Below are 27,789 nucleotides of genomic sequence, written 5' to 3' on the forward strand. Positions count from 1 at the left end.
CTGCAGGTCCAACTACTGGCTTTTGTATCACACTGTTTCTTCCAAGATCCAGGCATCAGGGAACCAGCTATTGATCCCAAAATCATATCACCTCACTACAACTCATGCCCCATGTCCAGCTTCTTGACACTCATAAAAAAAAAGATTGGATACTGAGAACTCTAATAACATTGATCCAGAAAAAGCAAGAGCGCAAATAAAACTTCCACAGCTGTGCTTACCAGCAGAACTAACTGAAGTAACAAAGTGGAGGCTGGCTGCTTTCCACTTTGCAAATCTTACATCAGTGGCTTTGTGGTAGAAATATATCTTCTGAAGGGAAATCTAGAAACTGTCCAGCCTCAGAAATAAAGTAAAGTTCATTACACAGGAATAGAAATGAAGCTTTTGCATCCAGTCTGCAACATCTGTCACAAGCAGTCAACAAGATAGATGGACTCTCTGTCTTCAGTGATATTTAAATGAAGATCTTTTGTCCTCACAGCAGGTTTCCTCTTCCTTGGGAGTGTTCAAATACAGTTTACATACTGCATAAAGAGTCTTTGGTCAATGGCAGTCCACATATACAGCACTGGTCCTGTAAGATTAAAATGGAGCTGAAAAACTGCTATCACCTAATGATGACTTCATAGCTGTAATAATGTCATAGCTGCTCTAAAGATCATAGCTGACATAAGAGGCATAGCACAATGCATTACTCATGTATTTGTAGTATTTTTGGTGTGAACAAACCTACTATGCAACCAGTTGTATAAAAGTGTAGCAAATACAATTATGTATAGTATATAGTATGTGAGAATGTTAGTGGTTTATGCATTTATTGTACTATGCTTTTTATCATTATTTTAGAGCATACTCTTTCTGTTCATAAAAATGTTCACTGTTATAGAGTATGCTGTGATACATTGGCAGCAGCTTCATACATCTCGTATTTACCACATATCTTGATTACATCGCTTCTCTTGTGCTTAATTTAATCTGGTGCTCTTTTGTACAGTAACATGTTGTATAGGCTTATAGCCTCAGAGTAACAGGTTATGCCATGCAGCCTAGGTGTGTAGTAGGCTGCACCATCTAGATTTGTGTAAGTGCACGCTATGATGTTTGCACAATGGCAAATCGCCAAATGGCACATTTCTCACAACACAGCCCAGTCATCCGGTAGTGTGGGACCAACTGAACAGTAAGTTGTCCCTAATGCTCTGGTGGCTTTTGTAAGTAAGCAAACAAAAACAAAAGCCTGTAAATGCCTCAAGGTTACTCAATAAAAACTGTAAGGACAACCAATCACTAATAGCCCGCTATGCTTTAAGCAGTAGCCAATCAATAATTTCGTACCTTGTTTCTGCCTTTTCTCTGTATGTCCCTCCCTGAACTCCTATCAGAGGAGTGTTCCTAACAATTTCTGGTTTGGCACTGCCCAAATCAATCTGTGCTTAAATAAACTCTTAAAATTTTTAATGTGCCTGAGGTTATTCTTTTAACAGGAGCAAGCAGAATGCGTGCACATTCTGGATAAAGCAGTGAGTATTGATGAAGGTCTGACTTGTCTTGGCCATTTAACTATATTGAAGGAAGAGAGCCTAAAAATGACACTAATCAGTGGGGCAGAGTAGAACCAAGGAATTCACAGAGAAATATGTAGAGGGAGCACTGATGACATCAGGGACCTCTAGCCTGAGCAATGCCTGAATCCTGTCTTCCTTAAACTTCTCTGTTAGCTCAGCGAAAATATCTTCTTTTGGGGTCAGCCACTTTGATTAGGGTTTTCTATCTTTGCGATTGGTTCTTACTCATATAGAGTTTAAAACCAGAGAAAGGCTATTGAAAGAGATCTAAGTTAATGTACAGAATTAGCTCAAGTGAAGTAGAGAGAAAAGAAATGAGGACTCAGTTTCTGGAGCTGAGATACTGGTAACGTTTGTTATATGGTTATGAAAATTTGTTAGACCGGAAGTGATTGTAGCTTTAGGCTCAGACTTTGTTGTAACGATTGAAGTAGGAGCATTAAAGAATTAGTAGAAAATTTTCAAGATATTAGCCTTTTTTGCTTAGATATATTAATTATTTACCATACACCAGGCATTATTCTAACAGTTTATTTGTATTAGCTATGTACCTCTCAAAATAACTGAAACAGGTATAATTATCCCCATTTTACTGGTGAGGAAACTGAAGCACTCTTCTCTAAGTACCTATGGAAAAGAGAATCATCTGGGCCAAAGAAGGAAGAATGTTCACTTTGCTCAGAGAGATCCCTTTAGTCTGCTCCTAGCATTCAGAGCTGACTGGAAATTGACTTTGCACAGGTGGAAAAAAACTAAATTGCACCCCCATTAAAATTAGTTGCAAGAAAAATCATGGGAAGAGATATTCCTTTGTATCTGAGGGGGATTTGTTCTGGGAGTCTCACAGATACCAAAATCAGTGGATGTCCATGTCCCCGATATAAAATGGCATAAGAAATTGATACAGGTGGCAGGTCCTCCTTATCCAAGAAGGTTGGTTGAGTCCAAATGAAAATTTTGTGGGTTTGAAAAGCTGGCCATATTAGCAAGTGATAAAATCGGGAGCCTGAGACAAGTCTTATTACCTAGGCACTGCTCAACTATACTCTTGTGCATTCAGTACATGCAAAGATGTAGATGAATGACTCCCACCCTCACCCCATTGGCTGAGTGCCCTGAATTGCTCCCAAGAAGAGAACAAGGCAGAGGTCATTACACCAACACCTACTTCTGGGAAACAAATTTCTCAGGCCCAGTTATGAATTCAAAGCTCATGATCTAATAACATTTCTGGTTTTGTTTACTATCCCTTGAAGTTTAATAAAAGGAATTTAAGTTCTGCTTAAAATTCAATTACAATATTAAGGAAACAGTTTGAGGGCAAAAGCCTTCAAATAATTAGTGAAGAATTAAGAATGCTGATAGCTCTACCCCAAGGCATTTCTCAGGCCCCACACCGAGAGAAAGAGTACTGTGTGGAGCCCAAAGATAAATGCCATTCAAATTCCTACCCAAGATGTGATTACAGTGATAATCGGTGAAGGAGATAACTGGGGGGTGGGGTAAAAGCAGCAGATAGGCTTATTAAAAATTTACTCTACTCCCACGTCAAGAAGTCTGCCTTATTCTGGCCCAGCAGGAAACGTGTGTGACAGACCATTCATTAAAACAAGAATTCCTCCTTATCCATGAGGCTATGTTCCAACACCCCCAAGTGGATGCCTGAAACTATGAATAATACACAATCTTATATACACTACTTTTTTTTCTATACATACATAACTATGACAACATTTAATTTATAAATTAGATGCATAAAAGATTGACAATAACGAATAAAAAATAGAACAGTTGTAACAGTATACTGTAATAAAAGTTATTTGAATATGATCTCTTGCAAAATATCGTATTGTATTGCCCTCACATTCTTGCGATGATTTAAGATAATAAATTGCCTTATTAAATGGAGAACTTTCACCTTTCACTTAAAGGAAGCACCTTATGGCTTCTCTTTAGCATATTCAGATTGCCAGCATCACTAACTCTTGTGATTTAGGGGTATTATTAAGTAAAATAAGGGTTACTTGAACACAAGCACTGTGATACCTCAGTAATCGATCTGGTAATCATAAGAGCTACTAAGGGACTAACGGGCAGGTGGTGTGGATGCACTGCACAAAGGAATGCTACACATCTTGGGTGGAACAGAGCATGACAGTATGGGATTTAAAATTTGAATTATTTATTTTCTGGAATTTTCCATTTTATATATTTGAACTGTGGTTGACCACAGGTAACTAAGACTGCAAAAAGTGAAAATGCAGATAAGGGAGGACTACTGTATATATTTTTATTTGTTATTATTTGTCAGATTGTCACATAACAGGACGCTAGATCTGTACAAAGCCACTATGGCTCACTACTTAGAGCAAAGGTCAGCAAACTGCAGCATATGGGCCAAACCTTCCCACTCCCACCTACTGCATTTGTAAATAAAATTGTATGGAAACACAGCCACACTCATTTGTTTATGAACAGTTTGTGGGCTGTTTTCACACTGCACTTCAATAGCTAGTAGAGTTAAGTATCTGCCACAGAGACAGTATGACTCAAAAAGCATCAGGAATTTAAGATCTGCCGCTTAAAAAAAATAATATTTATCTACCCTTAAACTAAAGAATGGGATTGTTTCAGGGTAGCACAGCTGCTCACGCTTTCTATGATTTCCAGGGACTCACAAGGCCCAGAAACAGTTATAGCAGGCTAATGTTTATCACAGAAAAAGCGTAAAGAATAGGATCAGCAAGGGGAAAAGATGCAATGGGTGGAGTTTGCCAGGAAGGAGGCACGGGTTTCTATGGTCCTCCTTCATGGATGTCACACAGGGTGTACTGTTCCTCTAACAATGAGTTGTAGCCCACTTGAGTCTCAAAGTGGAGACAGTTATAGGAGGCTGGTTAAGCAGGTATATTCACCTGCATGACCAACCATGATTTCCAAAACTCCAGACCCCCAGAAGGAAACCAGTATCCACCAGAAATCACACTGTTTGCATAAGCTATCTTGACAAGTTGGTGTAGCATTGTTGGTGCTCCACGTGTGCAAAGAACCTTATTATTTGTAACAGAGGGAACATTCCAAGGAGTATATATGTTCCCAGTCACATAGCAAGTCCTCCTGAAGATATGCTAGTGTTGAACATATGGCCTGAAGTGTTCATTCTTTCTGACTCAAGGATGCCGGTTTGGATGGCCTTCTTGAAGGGAAGATGGGACAAGTTCATTTGAAATAGGCCTCAACATACCTTTAAGGGAAGAAGACTGCATATAGAGATGATGTTGTTAACTGGTAACGAACAGATGCTTGCCCCCCTAGCATCTTTCCTCTGAAAAAATACCTGGATTTATTTTGGAGAACCAACTCTAAGCCAGAAATTATTTGCAGGATGGACCGATCCTTTGTTTCTCGGTTGGATCCTAACAGCTCATCCCATTTTTTTGGCTACAGTGATAGTTTCAGAGACTACCATGCGATCAACTTTATGACAAGAAGAACCTTTTATGGGAGATTATTAGGTAAGGAAGTTTTCCACTTTTCCATGGGAACTATTAAAAAAAAATGCCGTTCTCTCTTCATTTCATTTACCATGCAATCATGTGGCCTGAATGTCTGCCAGTCACTTTTGCTAGCATTAATACAATTTTATGATGTCCAAACTTAAAAGTAAATAACATCAGAGCTGTAAGAAATGCAGAGAAAGGCAGCTGGACCCTCAAAGGTACATGACCCTCTGACCCAAGCAGCCCCTCTGACACCAGTATGCCTCTGGGTTTTCTATTAGGTGAGGGTGTGTGTGTGTGTGTGTGTGTGTGTGTGTGTGTGTGTGTGTGTGTGTGTGTACACTTTGGTGTAAGCCAATCTGATCTGGGCTCTCTAACAATACTAACAATATTGTCACTAACAATAAACATTAAACATTCCTGGCTAATTAAGTACCATTATTCCTCTTTTACAAGTCAGAAGAAAGTTAAATAGCTCACCTATAGTCAGAATTAGAATTAGAATTCATTCAATTAGAATGAATAACAAAGCCAATACTCAAGAGCAGTTCTCTTTGTGTCCAAAACTGACACATTTTCCTCCTAATTCATGCAGCCACTAGAGTAGAAATTTCTTGTTGATTTCATCCTGCCTCTCCACCAGAATCAGCTGTGTATTTGAGACTTGCAATACATTCAGATACTGCATGGGAATTTGTTTTAGCATCATTAATTTTGTAGCTATTTCATCCCTACAAGTTGGGAATGAATATTTGAGCTTTAATGTGAAAACAGAGTGGAGTCAGCTCTTGGATTTTGTATTCTCTTCCTCCTTAACCACTTCATATATCATATTCCATTTTTCCTAAATCACTTAATGGAGTGAAATAGATATCATAATTATTCTGGGATTCCTGAAGAATTAGGATTTTAGGTGCAAAAGTAAGATCCAAATAAAAACAGTTAGTTGCATTTAACTTCTAGTAAATATCATCTCAAATATTTATTAGGTTAGTCTATAATTGTATTTGTCAAATATTCAAGCTTATGTATAATCTCATATTCACACAGGGAAAAAAAAACTACTATGTATGTCCCCAGAAAGAAAAAGGTGAAGTATAACTGTGGGGGAAAATCTTTTCAAATATTCTCATATTGTGAGCCTATTATAAGTGCAAAAAGATTAAAGGTACAGTATAAAGGTGTATATTTAAATGACTACAAATAACCATTTAACTGGAGCTGCCTAGAGTACATCAGCAGCCCCTAAATGATCAAAGGCTATTGCTGCAGGCAAGGTCCAAAACCACCTGCTTATACAAAGAACTTTAGATGACAGGACTGATATTATGCATGTATATTGATACTCCTTGAAACCATGATTTAAAAAAATATATTTTAAGTATCCATCCAAAAATGACAGAAGGCAAACAGATTGAGAGTTGAGTTTGTAATTCAGCTACCACCTCATCCTTTGCCTTGTGTACAAAGGCGATAATTTTTTAGGCTTTTTCACAAATTTCCTATCCTGTTATTGACATCTACAGGGAAAAAAAAGCCCCACTATATTGGAATTTAAATAGGCATCCTTTCACTCACCCCATACAACCCCAAGCAAAATTGTGAAATGAAATAGGTTTGTTCCCTAAGTCCACCTTAACTCCTACCTTTATATAAAAGATATATAGTAAACTAGTTACACTATTGTTTTACATTTTTAATGCAACCACAGGAAGAAACACATATTACAGCCTACTTAATAATCCACATATATATGTAATAGGTAAACTTGTTTTAATTATATATCTTAGTATATATTTGTATATTATACAGTTATTTATTACATATGCAATATATCATATAATTGAAGCAAAAGTTATAGAAAACAATTCTCATTTGTATATTATGTAATGCACTGTGACTTTTTTAATCCTATTCTGTCCTTTTTCACCTTTGTTAAGTGCCATTCACAACTTGACTTATCAAATTGATTTCAAACCTGGTAATGGATTATGACTTAAAAATTAAAAAGCAACAGTTTACATTAAGAAATAAATATCCATCAATGTCCCAAATTGCTACTTCTTTAAGTTATATGGCAACAAAGATAAGAACCAATTGGAAGAGGCTTATTAGTAGAATATCAGACATCAGAAGGACAAAGGAATACTTACTTGAAAGTGTTCCCTGCATTTGGGAGATTCTTCCACTAAGACAGTTTTTTCTACTTGCAAAGCTCACAGTAAGACCACACGTATCCCAGCCTCCCATTCAGTTAGATGTGACCAGGAAAAAAGTAATATTGGCGACTTCCAGGCCCCGTTATAGGTCTTTTCATGCATGGTCCTCATCCATCCTTCACCCACTGATGTGAGGCAGATCAGCAGAATGGCCTTACAAGCCAGAAGTTGAAAATGGAAAAATCACAAGCTAGAAATCACAAGCTAGGATGCCTTAATCACTGTTCTCTGTTTTTAAATGTGTGTTTCACCCTTTTCTTATGATTTTTGATGCATTTGGATATATACTCATATAGCTTTCTCTTTTCTATGATTTTTCTGGGTTTATTTTTTCTTTTTCCTGCCTTGGATTAATCTAAATTTCTTTATTCTCTTCTTTGATTTGGAAAATATACTTAGCGTTTCTGTTCTTAAGTGGGTTGCACTGAAAATGAAACAGGCATAGCTGACTTGAAGTTAACCAACATCACTGCCAAGGTCCTGTCTTTTTCTCTACTTGTTTTCCTTCTTGTGGGAGTTCATTGTCTTTTTAGTACTTATTTCATTGACATTCAATGTGCAGTGGATTGTCTTAATGTTTGTTTGGTATATCTTTATTTCATTTCTCTCTTACATGACAGCTTTGCAGGGTAAACACTTTCATACTAACAGTTTTTTTCTCTCTGTATTTTAAATAAACTATTCCTTTGTGTTTTCATGGTAATTTTTGCTCTCCTAGAAATTTGTATTCAATCTAAGATTATTTTTATAGGTAAGTCATCTCTTCTTTCCATTGGCCATTACAATTTTCTTTGTCTTTGTTGGGTTTTTTTTTTTTTTTTTTCAAATTTCTGATGATACATGGCTTCTTTATCCCGGACCTCCTGAATTTTAATAATTCATGGAAATTCTTAGGTATCTCTGAGTATTGGCTGTCCCCATTTTCTATGCTTTTCTGGAAAGCCTATTAGACATATGATGCAATTTATTATTCTACCCATTGTTGCTTAATCTGTTTCCCATATTTTCCATCATTTAATCCCTTTTTTTGCTATTTACCTAAGGATTTACTCAATCTGCCTTTCAGCTCACAAATGGACTCTCGGAGTAATCTAGTAATCTTTTTACACTACATATTGCATTTCTAGAATTCTTCAGTTTTTCTGGTTCTTTGTTTATAATATGGTTCTATTATTTCATTATGGTTATTGTATGTGGGTTATATGTTCTTATATGTTTTCCCATTTAAACACATAATTTATACCTACCTTTTTAAAAAAGGTTTATTCTATTCTCATTTGAGTTAGAAGGGAAGGGAAAGAGACAGAGAAACATTGATGTGAGAGAGAAACAGGGACTGGCTTTCTCCTGCACACTTCCCAAATAGGGATCAAGCCCAAAACCTGGGCATGTGTCCTGACTGGAAATCAAACCAGAGACCTTTCAGTTATGGGATGACACTCCAACCAACTAAGCCATTCCAGCCAGAACTCTACTTACCTTTTTATATTTTTCTAATGTTTCAAGTTCTTGGCTTTGAGAAAAATTTAATTCTTGTTTAGTATATTTGCTTACCCTTTCTCCTATGGAATATTTCCCAATGTATTTTATAAACTGTTTGCATGAGATTGTCTGCAATAAGGCTTTGTGTTTTCCTCAATTTTTGCTGTTGTTGTTTTTGTTGGGGGTGGGAAGTACTTTTTGCTCTGATTGGGAAAGTGTCACCTATGGAGACAAATGCCCAGGAGCTTCACAAGCAGAGAGCCAGTTTTTATGTTAATTTCTCAGTTTATATTTCAATATGCCTTTGCATTGTTCATATTTTTGATCTTTTCACTGTTTTCTTTTAATTTGGGGAAGTTTTTTCTCCAGTCAGATTCCCCAACATGAACAATCTTCAGAAAGATAGAATTTTCTAGTCCCCATTTCACAGAGCATTTTTAAATTTGTACAGTTTGGCTTAAGCTCAAAACCTTGCATGGGCCCTGGGCCATATTGCCTACCCCTTCAATGCCTTTAATGGCCCGTCAGCTATTAAAGCCATCATCTCTGTCCACTACACACTCATCACTAACCTTTTACTCAGGTTTTACAGAATCAATTTGGATTTTTACTACTCTGTTTTTAGATTTTTGGTTTTTAGTTTTTCCCCTTGGTAGGTAGGAATTTCTCTTCTGTTTTTCTAAATTTGAAACAAGACTTCCAGCCAAGATGGAGGCATAGGTAGGCATGCTTCCCCTCCTCGCACAACCATAAGAAGGATCACAGCTAATCTCAGAACAAAGTACAACCAGAACTGCCAGAAAATCGAATTGTATGGAAGTCCGATAACCAAGGATTTAAAGAAGAAATATTTATCCAGACCAGTAGCCGGGGTGGAGAGGACACAGTGTGGCATCAGCAGCAAGGTGGTAGTGGCAGAACAGGCAGTCCCACATTCATCTGTGGTGGATAACGGCTGGGAGGGACACCTGGGAAGCAAGCCATCCCAGCCCCAGGCCAGACTGTGCAGCCCAGGATTCCAGTGCCAGGAAAGCAAACCCTCATAACCTCTGGCTGTGAAAACCAATGAGGGTTGGGGTGGTGGAAGAAACTGCCAATCCCTCAGCAGGGTCCATTTAAAGAAGCTGCACAGCTCTGGAATGTATATAAACCCACTCACTCTGAGATTCAGCACCAGGGCAGCAGCTAGAAGGGCACCAGTTGCAGACAGGAAGTAGGGGAAGTGACTAGAAATGAGGTAAAAGCTGATAAAGTAGCATTGTTTTCTCTTAGACCCCTCCTGCACATATGGTGCCACAATGTGGCAAAGCGGTTTGCCCCATCCTAGCGAATACCTAGGGCTCTATCTCTTACAATCTAAGAAGGGCATCAAGATAGAGTCAAAGAATCTCTACCCAATACACAGAAGCAAACACAGGGAGGCTGCCAAATTGAGGAGACAAATATGGCCCAAATGAAAGAAATCAATACTTCAGAAAAAGAACTAAGCAAAATGGAGACAGCCAAGCTATCAGATGCAGAGTTCAAAACACTGGTGATAAGGATGCTTAGAGATCTCACTGAGTATGGCAAAAGCATAAGGGAAGAAATGAAGGCTACACTAAGTGAAATAAAGAAAAATCAGAAGGAGCCAACAATGAAGGGGAGGAAGCCAGGGTTCAGATAAATGATATGGAACATAAGGAAGAAATAAACAATCAACCAGTATAGAACAAAGAAATAAGAATTCAACAAAATGAGGAGAGAATAAGAAGACTGTGGGACATCTCCAAATGTGTCAACATCTGAATCATAGGGATGTCAGAAGGAAAAGAGGAAGAACAGGAAACTGAAATTTTATTTGAAAAAATAAGAAAGAAATCTTCCTTAATTTGGTGAAAGAAATAGATGTATATGTCCAGGAACCACAGAGAGTCCAAATAAGTTAGAACCAAAGACAATCACACCAAGACACATCATAATTAAAATGCCAAAGGTTAAAGATCAAGAAAGAATCTTAAAAGCAGCAAGAGAGAAGTAGAGTTACCTATAAAGGAGTTCCCATAAGACTGTCAGCTGATTTCTCTAAACATACTTTGCAATCTAGAAGGGACTGGCAAGAAATATTCAAAGTGATGAAAAGCAAGGGCCTATAACCTAAATTACTCTATTCTGCAAAGCTAGCATTTAGAATTGAATGGCAGATAAAGTACTTCCCTGACAAGGTAAAATTAAAGGAGTTCATCATCATCAAACCATTATTATATGAAATGTTAAAGGGAACTATATAAGTAAAAGAAAATAGAACGATGAACATTAAAATGGCAACAAATGCACAACTATCAACAACTGAATCTAAAAAACAAACTAAGCAAACAAGAAGAACAGGAGCAGAATCATAGATATGGAGATCATTTGGGGGCTTATCAGCTGGGAGGATGAAGGGTGAGAAAGGGGAAAGTTGCAGGGATTAAAAGTACAAATTGGTAGATACAAAATAGACAAGGGGATGTTAGGAAGAGTATAATAGAGTAGCCAAATAACTTATATACATGACCCATGGACATGAACTAAGGGGGAGTACAGGGTGGAGGGAATGGGTATATCTGGCAGAGGAGGGCAAAGGGTGAAAAATTAGGGCAACTCTAATAGCAAAATCAATGAAATATATTTTAAATAATTAAAAATAAAGATATGTAATGTAAGTTATGTTGAATGAAAGGAAGCAAACATGAAAGAGTATATATGAATCATATGAAGTTCAAAAATGGGCAAAACTAATTTAGACTGATGGAAAACAGAAGAGTGGTTGCCTCTGCATGTGGAAATGGGCTAGGGGCTAAAAGTGAGAATTTGGGAACTTACTGGAGTGGTGAAAATATTCCATTCCTTGACCGGAAAGTTGGGGGTATGTTAGCATATGCATTTGACAAAATATATTAAATTTTTCACTTAAAATACTGTTTGTAAATTTTAGCTATGGTTTAAAAAACATTAAATATGTAGGTAATAAAAATTCAGGACAATTATTTTATAATTTTATCAACAAGGATAAGCCAATTGCATGACTCCAAAATATTTTTTTCTGGAGTTCAACTTGGCTGGAGGACCAGTCCAAATTCTTTCTAGAAGTTTTATCTAGCTTTGAAGTTCTGAATGTTTTCCTTGCCTTCTAAAAGACAGCACGAAACTTTCTATTTTTACAAATAGTAAAGAAGTAACCCTAAAAGAATTACATAACCACACAGCTATTTCACTCTTCCAAGTAAATGCCATTAAATAAACTGCCAGCATTGCTAATGCTTTAGGCTTCGTCCTAGTAGCTAAAACCAAGATTTTTTTCCACCATCAACTATAAGGATAATGAAGGCAAACTACGAGGCAATTCTGTGGCTGATGTGTAAGGCAGAACCAGACACAGCTTGTCCATCTGTACCTCTGAAGTTTCTGCACTGCCGTCAGGAAGAACAGTGAGAATTTGGTCAATAAATTCAGCACATTTGACATGGATACTTAAGACACACAGGGAGCAGAGATTTACAACATGTTGCCATTTTTACACAAAAGTGTCTCCTATCCTTGTAAAGTCAATGAGAAAGTAATACCAGTGTGCTCCCTGAGGAAATGGTCCTTTCACACATTCTGTCACAGCAGATGCAGCTGGTGTTTCAACTACTTCACTCTAGAAACTTAGTCATAAGTCTTAGAAAGGCTTTGTGAAGATGCCACATGCAAGGGAGAGCAATGGGCGAGAAAAAGGACTGAAAAAATATATGGAAGCAAACAAATCATAAGACTTGATGATAAGTCATGGGCTTCAGTTAAATCAAAGATTTAAAACATTTTTCTGAAAAACTTAAAAACTGTCTCTGGTGCAAAGGAAAAGCAACTGTCTTGTTTTGATTTGATTTGATTTGCTTTTATAGTATCTCATTGTGTAAAATAAAAGGAAAATAAAGAAAAGTGAAAAGAATAGGCCATTCTTCTCTTCCCTTCCCTGATAATAGAGTTTGGCAGTCTCTGTCCATTTCTAATTCACAGACAGAGATGTAAAATGAACAGAGTCGTATCCTTTCTCTGCCTTTATGGGATTAAATTTCCTCATTTCTTAATTTTTCCTCTTACACTTTAGTGTAGGTCACCTTAATTTCTCACCTGAACTTCTGAAAATGCCTCCTAACTTATCTCCATGCTAACACTTTTTTTGCCTTTCAAATATTCACCATCTAGCATTCAGAGTTATCTCATTAAAACACATAATATAGTGTCACTTGCCTTAGGAGCAATTACCTCCAGGAGTCTCTGAGTGCTCCAAACTCCTTCTCTAAGGCCATAGGAATTTTTACAGGCCCTATTCTGCTTATCTCCCTTATAAAAATAATGATAAGCCTTGAAGGGGTTAGGGTTAGGTGGGTGTACTTTGACATCAGAGGAGGTGGTCCTTGTCTGGGGTTTACAGAAGTTGCCAGTCCTGGCCAATAAACATAAAATGAAGTTTCCTAGAGGGTATCTGGGAAATCTTGTCCTTGAGTTGAACAAGGGGGGTAAGGGAGAAGAGGAGGAGGATGGGGAGGAGAGTGGAAGGTAGGAGATAGGGAGGGAAGAGGAAAAAGAAAACAAAAAGCAAAGAAATTTTTTCCCTGACTGTTTGCTATATTTGCTTCTGATATAAGCTATGTAAATAAGTTATATATGACAATACTGCAGCCAGCATGCAACCACGTGGGTAAGGTAGAAGGAACTGCAGAAATATAGTCTCAGTTCTGACATTGGCTTCCTGGATGTGGGGGGAGGGGGAATCTTTCATGACTATGATTACTGTCTGTCCCTCCATCATGCTGAATGACTCCAGGATCATGAGGCATCATTTACTCTCATGAATATGCAGACTTCTTTCCCACCTCACAGCCTTTGTCAGGCTGCAATGTAAAAGTACACAGGGTATATATTGAAATTATAAGTAATTTAGCTCACATTTTTCTTTGGGTATTTGTATATTTATTACAGTAATTGTCCAGCAATGTCTTGAAGAAGGACATCATTTTCTACATCATACAAAGCCCCATTGGACTACAGTTACCTTTGCATTTGCTGCTGTCTATGCAACTTGACCAGGAATTGGACCCGCAACCTTTTGTATGGGACAATGTTCCAACCAACTAAGCCACCCAGCCAAGGCATTGCTTTCAGTGGATATGTCATTTCCTCAGAGAGGTTGATCTAGGTAATCCTACGTAAATTGTAACTCCATTATCTTCTCACACAATTTAGTGATTAGTTTCCTCATAATCCTTGTTAATATTTGAAATGACTTTGTTTATTAGCTTTCTTTCCACTATGGGTAAGACCTATAAGAAAAGGGCTGTATGTATCTTTTTCACTCTTGAATCATCTGCACCTTGTACAACGTCTGAGTCACTCAATATTTCTTAAATGAATAAATGGAATGCAGAATGAAAGCAGCAAGCAGAAAGGTAGGAGGAAAGGGAAGGAGGAAGGATAGAAGGGTTTTCTTGAACTGAGGCATAGGAGTATCTTGTAACAACCAAAACTGAATTAATATCAAGTCAGAGGATGAGAAGCTCTAATGGTTATAATTAATATCAACTATTTTGTGTGTGTCTGTGTGTGTATATATATATATTTATGTAAATATATATATTTTATGTTGTGTATAAGTAACAATAAAAATGCACTTTGCTAAATATGTCATAACGAGGCATGTGAGTAGAAAGTCTGATTATTCAGGGTAAGGAACCATTCAGCTCTAACTAGAAAAATACATGTGGCAGTGTCTCATTGGGAAGAAACAATTTCAGGAGGGACTCAGGGCACTGACTTAATACCAAGAGTAAGTCAGTGCAAGTTACGTGTTGTTAAATATAGTAAAAAGTTAAAAGAGGAAAAACAGGGGGAAAATAGCAGTGTAATAAATTCTTAGAGTTATCTTCAGAGAGTAGACAATTTGAATGCAATTGATGAATTCCAGCATCAAAACTTCATTGTCCAATGGTATTGTCATCCCTATCTTTCTATTCATGCCTTATTTCAGCCCATGAACCTGAATATTTTCTTTTTGTCTTCATAATTTTGACCTCCAGAATTTGTAATCTTGGTTTAACAATACTGCAGTCCTCTTGACTTTGACATCTGACAAATTTTATCACTCATTTTGTGCATTGATAGTGATGGAAAAAGATTTGATGGAGTTTGGATCCTTGACTTCTAGTTCCAATTTGACAACTAATAAACTGTATATGAATGATTGATCTTGGTCCTGACTTTTTTAATTTATAAAAGATATGCATGAAAATATTCTCTCTAAATTCCATTTCTAATTTTTCCAAAGCTAAGGATGTCATGTTTGACGGGGCAATTCCCGCAATCAAAAGATTCTTTTTCCCTAAAGGCATTTATTTATCCACCATCATAATTGGTGAATGGCAGGGCTCGACCTGTGTATGCATTTTTTGGAATAACAAGACAAATTTCCTTTTAAATTCCTCCTTTAATTACCTAATAATACATGAACATTAAATATCTTTTTCTGAGTTGATTTTGGTGGTTGATTGAAGCTAACAATGCTGTTTTTTCAGACAACCCAAAAGATTCAGTATGATTGTCTACTCTCCAATGATTAAATTTGTCCCATAAAAATTGTCTTTTTTTCCTCACTTCCACCTCTGCTCCAAAGACTCATTCTGGTGATTCTAGTCACAAAATATAGATTGAGTCCATCATCGCAGCTGTCACCCTTGTAGCCCAGACTATCAGCTCATAGCAGGTTCCCTTCCCAACTGATCTCCCTGCTCCCACTCTGAGCTGCATTCTGCATAGAGTAGCAAAAGTGAACTTGTAAATATGTCATCATGCTGTGTAAAGTAGTTCACAATTTCCCACTGTCCTTAGAAAAGAAATGTAACATCAGCATGAACTGGTCCCTAGTCATCTTTCCAGCCTCCTCTTCTCCTCACTCCCTGATCCTTTTTCAGTTCCAAGGAGGAAACATTCCAAACTCTGACCCTTTGAGATTCATAGCTCTGTTCGAAGAAATTATTCTCAAAAATCCCCCTCCTTTTATCTCTAATGAGACATTTTTTTACACTCTCCACGTTTATGACAGACTTAAGGTTCATCAAGGATTTGAAACCAACTGAATGTAGGATGTCTCAAAACTTTCTTTGACAGAATACACCACTTTTGTGTCCAAATTGAAGCTTCTACTTCAGCATTTTATCTCATTACTGCACCTCTGTATACATGAACTTTTTCATTTGTCAAATGGGAATAATAATATATGCCCTTTAGGATTATCATGGGATGTGTGTGTGTGTGTGTGTGTGTGTGTGTGTGTCTGTTGGTGTGTGTATACATCATCAAACAGTGTATAACACAAAGGAAGTGCTCACTGACTGTGTATGTGGTCTTCTGAGTATAGTGATATCCCATTGCCCTTTATACATTTTTAAATTACTGTTTGAGCTAACTTTATCAGCTATATCTGAGTGAAGATAAATTCAGTGTATCTGGGGGGAAAAATAGGCTAGGGAAGAGAGAATAAGGAAAATTTCAAAGCAGATATTTAAATGACTTTATCTTTCTTTTTTCTTTTTCTGTTTTTTGAGAAATATGTTTTAAAATTTTCTTAATATTGCTATATGGTGCTTTAACTTCTTTACTTGGTCTGCTAATTTACATTTCAGCTGTGGGTTTTGTTTGGTTTGGTTTTACTTACAACAGAGCATTGAAAAAAAACCTGAAATGTTTCTGTTTGAGAAAAATTAGCTTTCTTTTACCTGCACATTGCCCAATTCTCAAAGCAATCATGAATTCCCTTAAATTTATCCCATGATCTCCTCTACTATAACATCAAAAATGTATTCAGTGCTGAATTAATTCCTTCAGTCAATATTTATTATTTATTTATCAATAACCTTTTTGGTCTTCAAGGGATCAGTACTGCCCACCTTTGTTTAGTTATTGTTTTTAACCTCACACCATTCCTATGAATGATATTCACACCATGATATTAGTATCATGAAGCACAAAATGGAGGTTTGCTAAATGAATACTCAATATAGCCTTGATTTAAAACTGTAAATAGATCTCTGAAAAATAAATCCAATAAAATTGGCTTCCTTTTTCTACTTGTTTTTAGAATATTTCATGATTTAATAGTTTGAATTTTATAGAACATTTTAATGTTTTTTATTTATACATTGAGAAATTAAATTTATTTATAAAAACATTGGTATACTTTAAATGTTATGTGTCTAAAATCACTTTTTAAATGAGGCAGAAGCAAAAAGTAATAAACACAATTTTGTGAGAGTGTGAATGATTCTTATTCTGAGCTTTATTATTTAAAAAATAGATGCTAGCACTCATATCATAAATGCTGATAAAAATATTTACAACTACATTTCTCTTTTGCATTTAATTTCTTTTTTCATTAAATTTATTGGGGTGGCATTGGTTAATAGGATCATATCTGTTTCAAGTGTACATTTCTGTGATACATGATAGATGTATTGCATGCCAACCACCCAAAGTCCAAGCATTTCCTGTCACCATATATGTGGCTTAGTTTACCTCTAACTTCTCCTAGTCCCTTTCTTCTGGAAACCACCATACTGTTGTCCGTGTCTATGAGTTTCAGCTTTATAGTCCACATAAAAGTGAAATCATATGATTTTCAGCTTTTTCTGACTGAATTCAATTTGAGTAATATTCTCAAGGTCCACCCATGTTGTTGTAAATGACAGTATTTTATCTTTTTTCTTATGGCTGAGTGTTATTCCATTGTATACATGTACCACATCTTCTTTATCCAGTCCTCTACTGAAGGACATTTTGGTTGTCTCCATGTCTTGGCCACTGTGACTAATGCTACAAAAACCATAGGTGTGCATACATCTTTGTGGATAAATGTTTTCAAGTTTTTCAGGTAGATATCCAGAAAAGGGATTACTTGGTCACACAGTAACTGTATTCTTAATTTTTGGAGGAAGCTCCATATTGTTTTCCAGAGCAATTGTACCAGTTTACATTCCCACCAGCAGTGAATGAGGGTTACTTTTTCTCCACAACCTCTCTAACACTTGTTATTAACTGTCTTGATGATAGTAACCATTCTAACAGGTGTGAGGTGGTATCTCGTAGTAGCTTTGATTTGCATTTCCCTAATAGCTAGTGAAGTTGAACACGTTTTTCACATATCTGTTGGTCATTTCTATGTCTTCTTGGTGTCTTCTTGGCAGAGAGGTGTCTGTTCAGGTCTTCTAAACATTTTTTAATTGGACTGTTTCTTTGGTGTTGAGTTGTATGAGTTCTTTATACATCTTAGATATTAACCCCTTGTCAGAGCTGTTTATGCAAATATCACCTCCCATACCTTGTTGTTTTATTGTAAGTTTCTTTTGCTGTGCAGAAGCATTTTAGTTTGATATAATCTCATTCATTTATTTTTTTCCTTTACTTCCCTTGCCTTCAGAGTCAAATTCAAATCCTCTTTACAGCCAAGGTTCATTACATATGTTTTATTCTATATAATTTATTGTTTCTGATCTTATATTTAGTTCTTTGATCCATCTGGAATTACTTTTTTGTGCAAGGGGACAACCGTAATCTAGTTTCCTTCTTTTGAATGTGGTTTTCCAATTTTCCTAGCACCATTTATTGAAGAGGATTTCTTTTCTCTGTTGTGTGTTTTTGGCTCCTTTGTCAAATATTATTTGTCCATATACATGAGGTTTGATTTCTGGGCTCTCAATTCTGTTCCATTGGTTCATGTGTCTGTTTTTCTGTCAATACCATGCTGTTTTGATTATCACAGATCTGTAGTATAAATTGAAGTCAGGTAGTATGATACCTCCAGCTTCATTATTTTTTCCTCAGAATTGCTTTGGTTATTCAGGGCTTTCGTGGCTCCATACAAATCTGATGATATTTTTTGTTTTATTTCCTTAAAAATACGACAGAGATTTTGATGGGGATTGCCTTAAATCTGTATATTGCTTTGTGTAATATGGCCATTTTAACTTTGTTTATTCTCCCAATCCATGAACAAAAAATATCTTTCCATTATGTATTTTTTTCAATCTCTTTTAATAATGCTTGGTAACTTTCAGTATATCGGTTTTTCACATCTTTTTTTTAAGTTTATTCCTAGCTATTTTAAAATGCAATTGTAAATTGTTGCAATTGTAAAATGAAATTTTTAAATTTCTTTTGCTGAAGTTTCATTGTTAGTATATAGGAAAGCAGTAGATTTTCATACATTGATTTTGTATCCTTATTATATTTGTTTATTATTTCTAATAGTTTTTTTTTTGTAGAGCCTTTAGGGTTTTCTATATATAGAATCATGTCATCTGCAAAGATGACACTTTTGCTTCTTCATTCCCAATTTGGATGGCTTTTATTTTATTTTTGCCTTGTTTCTTTGGCTAGGACTTCAAAACTGTGTTGAATAAGAATTGTGGGCATCCTTATCTTGTTCCTGATTTTAGAGGGAAAACGTTCAGCCTTTCACCACTGAGTGTGATATTGGCTGAAGATTTGTCATATATGGCCTTTATTATATTGAGGTACTTTCCTTCTATACCTATTTTATTGAATGTTTTAATCATAAATGGATGTTGCATCTTATCAAATGCTTTTTCTGCATTTATTGATAAGATCATATGATTTTTATCTCTCCCCTTTTTTTGTTAATGTGGAGTATTACATTAATCAATTTGTATGTGTTGACCATTCCTGTGCCCCTGGAATTAACCTCACTTGATCGTGATGTATTATTGTTTTAATATATTGTTCTATTCTATTTGCTAGTATTTTGTTCAGGATTTTGCATCTGTATTCGTCAGAGATGTTGGTTGGTAGTTTTCTTTTTTTGTGTTATCCTTGCCAGGTGTTGGTATCAGGGTTATGTTGGCCTCATAAAATGTGTTAGGAAGTATTGTTTCTTCTTCAATTTTTTGGAAGAGTTTAAGAAGAATAGGTATCAAATCTTTGAATGTTTGGTAGAATTTGCTAGTGAAGCCAACTGGTCCTGAATGCTTACTTATTTATTTTTTTGGAGGGTTTTGATGATTGTTTCAATTTTCTCACTGTTAATGGGTCCACGTAGATTTTCTAGGAACCTACCCATTTCTTCTAGGTTATTGAACTTGGAGGCATATAGTCTTTCATAGTAGTCTAGTATGATCCTTTGTATATCTGTGATGTATATGATAACTTCTCCTCTTTCATTTCTGATTTTGTTTATATGAGTCTTTTCTTTTTTCTTTAGTAAGTCTAGCCAGGGGTTTATCAATTTTATTAATCTTTTCAAAGAACCTGCTCTTTGTTGTATTAATGTTCTGAATAGTCTTCTTATCTCTCATTCAATTCTGCTCTAATTTTTATTATTTCCTTTCTTCTGCTGACTTTGGGATGCTTTTATTCTTTTTCAAGTTCATTAAGAGGTAATGTTAGGTTGTTTACTTGGGAATTCTCTTGTTTCTTGAGATAGGCTTGTAATGATATAAACTTCCCTCTTATTACTGCTTTCACTGCATCCCCAAAGTTTTGATATGTTGTATTGTCATTCTCATTTCTCTCTCTATATCTTTTGATCTTACCTTTTATTTCTTCTTTGACCCAGCCATTTTTTAGTTGTATGTTATTTAGTCCTCACATATTTGTGGGTTTCTTTTTGCTGTTGATTTCTCATTTCAAAGTATTGTGATCAGAGAATACACTTGGTATAATTTTAATCTTCTTGAATTTATTGAGGCTAGTTTTGTTATTCAACATATGGCTACCCTTGAGAATGTTCCATGTGCAATGGAGAAGAATGTATAGTCTGTTGTTCTGGGATGAAAGGCTCTGTAAATGTCAATTATGTTCATTTGATCAAATGTGTCATTCAAGGCTGATACATCTTGATTTTCTGTTTGGATGATCTTTCTAGAGTTGTGAATGCAATATTAAGGTCCCTAACTATGATTGTGTTTTGGTCGGTTTCTTCCTTTAGTTCTGTTAGTAGTTTTATTTATTCTGGTGTTTCTTGATTGGGTATATATATATTAAGTAGTATTATGTCTTCTTGATGTAGTATCATCTTTATCATTATAAGATGTCCATCTTTCTCTTTTGTTACCTTTGTTATCTCGAAATCTATTTTGTCAGATATAAGTATAGCTATCCCTGCCTTTCTGTAGATGTTATTTTCTTTGAGGATCATTTTTCAGCCTTTCACTTTGAGTTTAACTGTGTTTTGCCTCTTAGATGTGTCCCCTGAAGGGAGCAGGAGTACAATTTCTCAAGTATAATTTCTGATACTTAAATATGCATTATGCAATTATTTCATCACCTCCTTAAGTAAAAAATATTTCAGGCTAATAGTATCACTAATGAAATACTGTCTTACAGATGAATCTGAGTTAATAAAGGTAAATATTTTCAAGTATTAATTTTTCAAGGATTGGTAAAGGTAATTTTTTTTCTAATTTACTAAATGCCTGGGATTAACATATAGGTGTTCCTGTCTTAACATGGAGTTCATTATGACAGTCTTGAAAAACAATCTTGTATTAATCATGCATTACTCATCCTGACTATTCACTGACCATATAGCCAGATGTCAGTTAAGACCTTCTATAATATTTTCTTCCTCTACACTCTTGCTTTATTTTCTTACATTATAATTATGAAGTTACCTTGCTGTCCTTTTCCCCACCTTCTACCCTTACTATAAATCACTTAAAGGCAAGGATTCTTTTTATATTACTCTTGACAGAGTCTTAAAGTAGGCCCTTAAATTAGTAGATTCTCAGTAACTTTTACTGATTTGAAACTTATGCAAGTTATGCACTTTCTTCCTACCAAGCAGCAAAGCTACATTTTAAAATAAATTTAGTCATGAAAATGATCTTTTGTTCAAATAAAGAATTTTTTTGTTAACCTTATTGTCCATTTTGATAAGTTGGGAAATGATAGGTAGTACTGGTTACTATCTACAATTTTTCATCCATCTTTTGTGTCCTCTTTTTTCAGGAGACATCTGTACCTACCATATATTTTTAAGATGGGATTATGTGAAACAACAGCAAATACCCATTGTCAATACCTCAAACTCCAAACACCACCTATGGTGTTTGACTGACATGACATACACCTTTAACAAGAGCTGTTTTATAGAGACTGCAGGAGAGAGACAGGCAGGCAGGCTTCAGGCAGTGACTGGCATTCTTCTTTTGACAGTTACATTTGACTCTAGCTCAAGTCAACTTATGTTCCTACTCCACACAGATTTCTAATTTATAAGTGACTAGCATTTTAGGAAAAGATGGGAAAGAAAAGGAAATATTAGCAGAGCTTAGGGAAGCAGAGTAGTGGAGTTTAAGTGCTTCATTTTTCTCTAGAAAAAAAACACTTAATATTTGCATTTTTTACTTTATTTTATTCTTCTGTTTTTAGTCATTTTAGGTCCTCTTTTAAACATATATTTTTATTGATTATGCTATTACAGTTGTCCCATTTTTTTCTTCCCATTTATTCCCCTCTGCCCTGCATAACCCTCTCTCACCAGCATTCTCCCTGTTAGTTCATGTCCTACATATAAGTTCTTTGGCTTCTCCATGTCCTATACTATTCTTAACCTTCCCCTGTCTATTTTGTACCTACCATTTATGTTCTTCTTTCCCTGTACATTTTCCCCCATTCTCTCCCCTCCCCCTACCCGCTGATAACCCTCCACTTGATCTCCATTTCTGTGACTCTGTTTCTGTTCTAGTTGTTTGCTTAGTTCGTTTTTGTTTTTGTTTCTTTAAGTTCAGTTGTTAATAGCTGTGAGCTTGTTGTCATTTTACTGTTCAGAGTTTTTATCTTTTTCTTAGATAAGTCCTTTTAACATTTCATATAAAAAGGGCTTGGGATGATGAACTCTTTATACTTGACCTTATCTGGGAAGCACTTTACCTGGCCTTCCTTTCTACATGATAGCTTTGCTGGATAGAATAACCTTGGATGTAGGCTCTTGCCTTTTATGACTTTGAATACTTCTTTCCAGCCCCTTCTTGACTGAAAGTTTTCTTTTGAGAAATCAGCTGATAGTCTTATGGGAACTCCTTTGTAGGTAACTGTCTCTTTTTCTCTTGCTGCTTTTAAGATTCTCTCCTTATCTTTAATCTTGGGTAATGTAATTATGATGTGCCTTGGTATGTGATTCCTTGAATCCAACTTCTTTGGGACTCTCTGAGCTTCCTGGACTCCCTGGAAGTCTGTTTCTTTCACCAGATTGGGGAAGTTCTCCTTCATTATTTCTTTTAAATGAGTTTTTAATTTCTTGCTCTTTCTCTTCTCCTTCTGGCACCCCTATGATTCAAGTGTTAGAATATTTAAAGTTGTCTTGGAGGGTCCTAAACCTCTCCTCATTTTTTTTTGAATCCTTTTTTCTTCATTCTGTTTTGATTGAACGTTTATATCTTCCTTCTACTCTAAATTGTTGATTTGAATCCCAGTTTCTTTCCCTTCACTGTTGGTTCCCTGTATATTTTTCTTTATTTCACTTTGCATAGCCTTCACTTTTTCATCCATTCTGTGAACATACTCAACCATTTCTGTGAGCATCCCAATTACCAGTGTTTTGAACTCTGCATTTGATAGATTGGCTATCTCTTTATTGCTTAGTTGTATTTCTTCTGGAGTTTTGATCTGTTCTTTCATTTGGGCCATATTTCTTTGTCTCGGCACTCCTGTAATGTTGCAATGGGAGGAGCCTTAGGTATTCACCAGGGTGAGACAACCATGTCACTGCATTGTGGTGTTGTTTGTAGAGGAGGGGTCAGAGAGGGAATAATACTGCTTGTTTAGCTCTGGGCTGGCTTTTAGTCACTTCCCTAGATACCCACAAGCAAATTGGGTCCTTCGGATGCTGACTTCCGGGTGGGTGGGTTTGTGTACATTCTAGGACTCTGTGGGTCTCTCCAAAGAACTCTCCTGTGAAGTTGGAAGTTTCTTCCACCACTTCGACCCCCAAAGATTTTTACAGTCAGACATTTTGAGGCTTTCTTTTCCTGTGTTGCCACCCTGGGTTGCATGGTCTGTCTTGCTCCCCAGTTGTTCCTCCCAGTTTATCCACAGGCAAATGTGGGACTGCCAAATGACATCTAGACTTGTGTCCTCTCTGCCCCGACTGCCAGCCTCTGCCCCTCCTATCAGTCTGAATGAATGTTTCTTCTTTAACTCCTTGGTTTGGTCAGACTTCCATACAGTTTGATTTTCTTGCAGTTCTGGTTATTTTTTGTTTTTAAATTGGTTATTGTCCTTCTTTTGATTGTACAAGGAGGCAAAGTGTATCTACCTACATTTCCATCTTTGCTGGAAGTAAGTCTTGTGTTTTTACTTTACATCCAGTTAAGAAAAGTGGAGTAGAGATTGACTTCTGTTATTTTGGTCTAAGATTCATTTCCCATTTTCTTTGTAATAACATTATGTTTGTTTTACTTTGGGTAACCACCATGCCCCCCATCCTCAGCCAGTGAATCTTCAACGAGTAAATATCTTGCCTGTCTCTAGAAGCAAGTGCTAAGCCCATTTACTATATCAGTTTATCCCATTCTTCATCAGTAAGAAAGTACTCACTACAAGTAAGTGGTAACCAACTAAAAGTGACAAATAATGAAATAACAAATTACAAGTTATTTCAGCAGCTTTATAATTTATATTGTTGCATAAATGTCCATAAGATTCCCTTAGCTTTAGTATCATAGTTACATGACTGCATCTACAAGGAAGAAGTGGGGGAAGAGTGCATGTTAAGGTGGAATGAAAAGATACTCTTCTCATTCTCAACCTCATGTTTTATCCCAAAGAAAAACAGTTATCAGGAATCTTTCAGAAGACTCTCATTTACATCTCAATATTCACAACTGGGTCATATGGTTGTCCTTAGTTGCAATAAGAAATAGAAACTCAAGTACCTGGATTATTGTGCTAATATAGTGGGAAGTATATGAAGAAGTCAAAAGGAATAAAAGTTGCTGAAAATCACTGATGGGCAATCATGCTACATTATCTGCAATATGTTTCTTTGGCCACAGGGATTGTCAGGGATGAGCATGTAAGCCAATTCAGGCCAATGGAGCTGCATGAGTTCTCTTAACTAATATATATTTAATCAATTTTATGCTTTAAATAATACTCTTCATGTCTTCAGTAAAACATAGTGACTGCTAACCATACACACTAAATGTTGTCTGTCTAGCTTAACAATTTTATTATCAACAATCATCGTTTCTTTTCCAATTTATTATAATCATAAAATTCTATTAAATAGTGAACATACTAATGAAATATGAGTAAAAATAAAGGAATGTATTATTTTAATGAAAAATTGAAGATTTTTGAAAAACTAGATTAAAGAAAATCATATAGAATTACATATAGATGAGACATAATTTATAAATAAGGGTGAACAATATAAAATTCCATAAAGTTTCTGTCATCCAGAGAGAACGAGTTTATGTTTCACTTTAAATATAACTAAATTGAAATCATAGATATTCTATTGTAAGATTTAGGCAAGAATGAAAACATAGAGATCTAATCAGGAACTCAAAAATATGGCCCTGTAAAAACTGGATTTAGTCCCACATGAACCTGATCTAAACAAATAAATACACTGTACTAGTTTCCTATTATTTCTTATTTCTGTAAATAATTATCAAAACTTGGTAGCTTAAAGCAACACAATTTTTTTTTTTTTAGTTTTAGATTTCAGAATTCTAAAATCGAGATATATTCCTCAGTTGGCAAGGTTATATTTCTTTTAGAACCTTCAGGGGAGAATCTATTTCCTTGATTTTTTCAATTTCTAGAGGTCATCTACACATCACATTTCCTATTTATGATTCTAAGCTTTCTTCTTCCCTGTTATGAGGACTGTTGTGACTATATTGGGCTCACTGTAATAATCCAGGATAATCTCCCCATATCAAGGTCCTTAACTTCATCACATTTGCAAAATCCCTTTTACCATGTAAAGTAACATAAGCACAGGTTCTGGGAATTAAGATATGGAAATCATTGGGGGTCATTATTCAGTCTATAACATTTTCTTCTCTTTTTATGCCAGTTTATATTAATTTTTCATAGAGTTCAACCAAAATATTCCTAAGTAAAAAACCATGTAAGTTTAAATGGATGAGTCAGAAGTTATCAAAAATAAGAACTGATGAAAATGTAGTAAAGACAATAAGAAAAAGAACAAAATAACACACAAGAATCAATAATAGCAAAGTAAAATCTATATTAAAATTATATGAGCATAGAATAAAATACAGAAGGACAAATATCTGTCAATACGGTACGATCTCAATCAAGAGTTGGAGACAATAGGTAAAAGGTGAAACAAAAAGAGAGAGAATTCCAGAATATTATTTAAATGATAATAAAGAAAAACAAATTAATTGTATTAAAGTTAATAAGGGTCCTGTTTTAAGAAATAAAAATTCATTTTGGAGTGTCCTTCTAAATAGAAGTCATAATCAAGTGCAATGTTAGTATAAATGGACACTATCCAAGTCAAATTTACTCTTTCCACACATTATATCTTCCTTTTTTTCCTTCTACAAGTAGAAAAGTTATTTTGGTTATGTCAAACGAGTTTCAAAATTAGGGAGGTATATCCTTAGTTAGCAAAAAGTTCCTTATCAAGTACTTAATGATTACAAAATGAAGTAAGTTCCAATGTAATTGATGGATATAAATATTATTTAACAATCATTCAATTAATGTCTACAATATGAAGACCACAGGAGGAAAAAAGTTACCTTCTACCTACCTTCCAGGAGTTTAGAGACAATCTGAGAGATATAACAGTGTACAGCGTTTCACTCCCCTTGCCCATAGCAGAATGCATCAAAGTGCTAGTTAAATACAAAGTTATAAAAGTTCTTCCATATCTTACATTTCTATTGTATTAAGTGTCTGGAGATGTTTTTCAAAGAATAGGAGGAGGAATCATCTCAATATAAGGAAACAATTTCATATACTAGGACCTGAGACACACAGAGAGCACTGAAAAAATTCAGGTGTTGACCTTTTAACTAATTTTTTTAAATACAGTGAGGACTTAACTCTTGCTTATGTCATAGAGGAGACAGAACTCTGATCCATGCAGTTATCCATCTCTGTCTCTGGCATCTTGTGGATGCCTAGCTGCCTCACTGGATCCTCTGCATCTAGCCAGAAGACAGGGAAGAAGGAGCATGAAGGAGGGTAGCAGACGTTTTAAGGTTCTTGATGGGCCTGGCAGTGGCATACACCATTTCTTCTCACATTACAGTCATCAGAACTCAATCACAAGGCCCTACTTACATCTAGCCAAGAGGCTAGGAATTAAGCCAGCAATTTGCTCAGGAACAGTTTCCATTCCTTTTAACTCTCCACAATAACCACTCAACTCTAGCAATTATTATGAATCAATTCACTGCTACCTAGTACTCACTGCAAAGTGGGAAAAAAGCAATCTCTTCTCACAGTCCTTTCTGGTCTAGGGAGACTTCTATTGAATCTAGACTAACCCCACAAAGAAGCAAACCATTTTCTTCTAAGTCCATCCAATCTATATAATCATTTGGGGGCCACAGACCCTTCACAAAGTCTTCATGATAGTAAATCCCCATCCAGCCTGAAACAGGAGGATATGTTTAATTTCCTCCTCCTAATCCATATACCACTCACAAATCCACAAATAAGAAATATAAAAGCTTATCTGAGCATAGGAGGAAAACTACCTTTAAGTCTTTTTCTTGATTAGATTGTGCCACTTAAAAATCAATGACAACAAAATTTAATTTCTATACTAACTTATGAATAAACTCTACTTCTGTGCATTAATCAATGATACCATGCCCCAGGCATTATGCTAGGCATGTGAATACAGCAGTAAGCTAGACTACAGGAGAATCTCCCTTTACAGAGCTTAAGATCTAGTGTGAAAGACAATTAATAAAAAATAATAAAGAAAAATTGTGACAAGTTTGACAATTT

The sequence above is a fragment of the Pteronotus mesoamericanus genome, unplaced genomic scaffold, assembly GCF_021234165.1.
Source record: "Pteronotus mesoamericanus isolate MK-2021 breed Mesoamerican mustached bat unplaced genomic scaffold, CSHL_Meso_final contig_20, whole genome shotgun sequence".
NCBI lineage: Eukaryota > Metazoa > Chordata > Mammalia > Chiroptera > Mormoopidae > Pteronotus > Pteronotus mesoamericanus.